General features: G+C 36.4%; 1 pseudogene; it reads left to right on the top strand.

Moving 5' to 3' along the window:
- The first annotated feature begins 1,681 nt into the window (after positions 1–1,681).
- Positions 1,682–3,842, top strand: LOC744362 (heat shock protein HSP 90-alpha-like; annotated as a pseudogene).
- Positions 3,843–5,325: the final 1,483 nt, after the last annotated feature.

Here is a 5,325-nt window from a genome sequence, read left to right as displayed (position 1 = left end):
TTCAAAATAACCATCTTAAAGATCTTGAAGAAATGCAAGAAAATGCACATAGAAAATGAATTGAAATTAGAAAAACAATAATAAACTACTGGTGTCTCAGAAGGAAAAAGAAGCAAATAAAGAGGCATAAAGCTTATTTAAAGAAATACTGGCTGAAAACTTCCAAAATCATTGGAGAGACATAGACTCAATACAGTTTCATGGAAATCAAAATGTCCAAACAATATCAACCCCAACAGTAACACTCTGAAGCACATTATAATCAACTTATTATAAGTCAAACACAAAAAGAGACTTTTGAAAGCAGCAGTAAAAAGAAACTTGTCACATAAAAGGGAACCCCTTTAAGGATATCAGCAGACTTGGCAAAAACAAAACAAAACCTAAAAAAAAAAATTTTATATGCCCGGATGGTGTGGGATGATATAGCCAAAGAGCAGAAAGAAAAAAATAAAAACTGCCCAAGAATACTATACGTAAAAAATCTCTCTCAGAAATGAAGCAGAAATAAAGACATACTCAGACAAAGGTAACACAGGAATGGAAAACCAAACATTGCATGTTCTCACTCATAAGTAGGAGTTGAACAATGAGGATACATGGACACAGGGAGGGGAACAACACACACCACGGCCCGTGTGGGGTTGGGGGGCAAGGGGAGGGAGGGAGAGCATTAGGACAAATAGCTAATGCATGCAGGCTTAAAATTTAGATGACGGGTTGGTAGGTGCAGCAAACCACCATGGCACACATATACTTATGTAACAAACCTACATATTCTGCACTTGTATCCCGGAACTTAAAGTAAAATGTAAAAAAAAAAAAAAAAAAAAATACTAGAGTTCTTCAAGTTGTAACAAAAAGATGTTAAAGCCAGGTGCCGTGGCTCATGCCTGTAATCCCATCACTTAGGGAAGCCAAGGTGGGAGGATCATTTGACCTCAGGAGTGTAAGACCAGCCTGTGTAACATAGCGACATCACATCTCTAAAATAAAGAAATAGATAACATGAAACATTTTTAAGAAGTTAATAGTTAAAAAAAGCCACTAGTAAAAGTAAATAGTCAAATCCGGAATAATCTAATACTGTAATGACACTGTGTAAATCATTTTAAATTCTATTATAAAAGCTTAAAACACAGAAATATTGAAAATAACTATATCTATTCTAATTTGGCAATGAATACACAATCTAGAAAGATGTGAAGTGTGACATGAATAACATAAAATGTGGGCAGAGTGAAGTAAAAGTGTAGAGTTTTTGTATGCAATTTCAGTTGTTAGCAGCTTAAATTAGAATGTTATAATTATAAGATGTTTTATATAAGCCCCATGATAACCAAGTAGAAAAACAACTCTAGTTGATACATAAAAAACAAAGACATGAATCAAAGTGTACACCTATCAAAATTCAACAAATTATAAAGAAAGATAGGAAGATTGGAAAAAAGAAATAAAAGAACTACAAAGCAGTCAGCAAAAATCAAAATGCCGGTAGTAAATCCTTTACCTATCAATAATTACTTTAAATGTAAATGAATTACATTTTCCAGTCAAAAGATACAGAGTGGCTGAATGGATTTTAAGAAAAATAAATAAATAAAAAATAAAAGCCGAGGTGCTTCAGCATCCTGGTACTGATGTGCTGTGGAGCCCTTGTGGTCCCTTAGCCAAGGTGCCTGAGGAAACCGAGACCCAAGACAAATCGATGGAGGAGGAGGAGGTTGAGACATTCACCTTTCAGGCAGAAATTGCCCAGTTGATGTCACTGATCATCAATACTTTCTACTCGAAGAAAGAGATCTTTCTGAGAGAACTAATTTCAAATTCATCAGATGCACTGGACAAAATCTGATATGAAAGGTTGATGGATTCCAGTAAATTAGACTCTGGGAAAGGGCTGCATATTAACCTTGTACCAAACAAACAAAATCAAACCCTCACTATTGTGGACACTAGAATTGGAATGACCAAGACTGACTTGATCAATAACCTCGGTACTGTCACCAAGTCTGGGACCAAAGCATTCATGGAAGCTTTGCAGGCTGATGCAGATATCTCTATGATTGGCCATTTCGGGGTTGGTTTTTATTCTGCTTATTTGGTTGCCAAGAAAGTAACTGTGATCAGCAAACATAACAATGATGAGCAGTACACCTGGGAGTCCTCAGCAGGGGGATCATTCACAGTGAGGACAGACGAGTGAACCTATGGGTCATGGAACAAAGGTTATCCTACACCTGAAGGAAGACCAAATGAGTACTTGGAGGAATGAAGAATAAAAACATTTTTGAAGAAACATTCTCAGTTTATTGGATATCCCGTTACTCTTTTTGTGGAGAAGGAACATGATAAAGAAGTCAGAGATGATGAAGCTGAAGAAAAGGAAGATAAAGAAGAAGAAAACGAAAAAGAAGAGAAAGAATCCGAAGACAAACCTGAAATTGAAGATGTTGGTTCTGATGAAGAAGAAGAAGAAAAGAAGGATGGTGACAAAAAGAATAAGAAGATTAAGGAAAAGTACATCGATCAAGAAAAACTCAACAAAACAAAGCCCATCTGGACCAGAAATCCTGATGATATTACTAATGAGGAGTAAGAATTCTACAAGAGCTTGACCAATGACTGGGAAGATCATTGGCAGTGAAGCATTTTTCAGTTGAAGGACACTTGGAATTCAGAGCCCTTCTATTTGTCCCACAACATGCTCCTTTTGACTTGTTTGGAAAGAGAGAGAAAAAGAACATCAAATTGTATGTACACAGAGTTTCCATCATGGCTAACTGTGAGGAGCTAATCCCTGCGTATCTGAACGTCATTGGAAAGGTGGTGGACTCAGAGGATCTCCGTCTAAATATTTCCCATGAGATGTTGTGACAAAGCAAAATTTTGGAAGTTATCAGGAAGAATTTGGTCAAAAAATGCTTAGAACTCTTTACCAAACTGGCAGAAGATAAAGAGAACTACAAGAAATTCTATGAGCAGTTCTCTAAAAGCGTAAAGCTTGAAATATACGAAGACTCTCAACATTGGAAGAAGTTTTCAGAGCTGTTAAGATACTACACATCTGCTTCTGGTGATGAGATGGTTTCTCTCAAGGACTACTGCACCAGAATGAAGGAAAACTAGAAACATATCTATTACATCACAGGTGAGACCAAGAACCAGGTAGCTAAATTTGTGGAATGTCTTCGGAAACATGGCTTAGAAGTGATCTATATGATCAAGCCAATTGATGAGTACTGTGTCCAACACTGAAGGAATTTGAGGGGAAGACTTTAGTGTCAGTCACCAAAGAGGGCTTGGAACTTCCAGAGGATGAAGAAGAAAAAAAGAAACAGGAAGAGAAAAAAACAAAGTTTGAGAACATCTGCAAAATCATGAAAGACATATTGGAGAAAAAAGTTGAAAAGGTGGTTGTGTCAAACTGATTGGTGAAGTCTCCATGCTATATTGTCACGAGCATATATGGCTGGACAGCAAACATGGAAAGAATCATGAAAACTCAAGCCCTAAGAGACAACTCAACAATGGGTTACATGGCAGCAAAGAAACACCTGGAGATAAACCCTGACCATTCCATTATTGAGACCTTAAGGCAAAAGGCAGAGGCAGATAAGTACAAGTCTGTGCAGGATCTGGTCATCTTGCTTTACAAAACTGCTCTTTTGTCTTCCGGCTTTGGTCTGGAAGATCCCCAGACACATGCTAACAGGATCTACAGGATGATCAAACTTGGTGTGGGTATTGATGAAAATGACCCTACTGCTGATGATACTGCTGAAGAAATGTCACCCCTTGAAGGGGACAATGACACATCATGCATGGAAGAAACAGACTAAGCTCCAGCTGAGGGAAATATATTTTCAAGGATATTTTTCTTTATTTTTTGTTAACATTAAAAAGTCTGTATGTCATGACAACAACTACTTTAAGGGGAAGATAAGATTTCTTTCTACTTCTAAGTGATGCTGTGATACCTTAAGCACTAAAGCAGAGCTAGTAATTTTTTTTTAGTTTCACATTGGCTTATTTTAACAGATCGAAGTAATGTGTGTTGTAGGATGTATGAAACATGATGTTTACTTTGTGGTCTGAAGTGTTTAGCTATCAATCCATATTCCTTAGTAGGCCAAATCTTGTTATCCAAGTGTTCCTGAGCTATACCTTGATGTTTAGAAGAAAAGTATTTGTTACATTTTGTAGCATCTACTTTTGAACTTTTCATCCCCTGTAGTTGCCAGTTCTGTATGAACTAGTCCTCTAGAAATAGGTTAAACTGAAGCAACCTGATGGAAGGAAATCTCCACAGAGAGTTCTTGTTTTCCAAAGAAAAGTATTGTTTGGAGGAGCAAAGTTATAAGCCTACCTGAGCCTATCACAAAGCTTTTCAAAAAATAACTCAGAGCCAGTCTTGTGGATGGAAATGTAGTGCCCGAGTCACATTCTGCTTAAAGTTGTAACAAATACAGAAGAGTTAAAAAAAAAAAAAAAAAAAAAAGCCAAGATCTAACAATATGCTGCCTACAAAAGACTCTTTTTAGCCTTAGGAACACATGTTAAAAGTGAAGGGATAGAGCAAGATATTTTATGCAAATGTAAACCAAAAAAAATCAGGGAAAGTTATACTTCATCAGACAAAATAGACTTTCAATCAAAATCTGTCATAAGAGACAAAGAAAGTCACTGTACAATGATAAAGGGATGACATCACCTTGAGGATATAAGAACTGTAAAGATAGATGCATTCAACATGGGAACACCTAAACATATATAAAGCAAGTAGTAACAGAACTGTAGGGAGAAATAAACAGCAATATAATAATGAGACTTCACTATCCTACTTTTAAAAATGGACAGACCATTCAGAGAGTGAATCAATGTGGAAACAGGAGACTTCAGTAACACCATTGGTCAAATGGACTAATAAACATATACAGAACATTTCGCCCAACAGAAGTTTAATACAAAATTTTCTCAAGTGCACATGGAACATTCTCCAGAATAGATCATGTTAGGTCACAAAACAAATCTTATCAAATTGAAGAGGACTAAAATCATCTCAAGTATCTTTTCTGGCTACAATGATATAAATATAGAAATCAATAACAGGAAGAAATTTAGAAAATTACAAATAGGTGGAAATTAAACAACACACTCATAAGATACCAACAGGTCAGAGAAAAAATCAAAGGGAAAATCAAATGTACATGGAAATAAACAAAAATTGAAACACTACAGCTTTGCCCAGATGTGTCTCCTCATCCCCATGGAACAGGAAGCTAGGGAACCTGGAACGCCCATCCAGGCCATCATCTGAAATAA

Source organism: Pan troglodytes, chromosome 1 (genome assembly GCF_028858775.2).
Source record: "Pan troglodytes isolate AG18354 chromosome 1, NHGRI_mPanTro3-v2.0_pri, whole genome shotgun sequence".
NCBI classification, from domain to species: domain Eukaryota; kingdom Metazoa; phylum Chordata; class Mammalia; order Primates; family Hominidae; genus Pan; species Pan troglodytes.
Note: the sequence above shows the minus strand (reverse complement) of the source record. Positions and strands in the feature narration are given on the sequence as shown.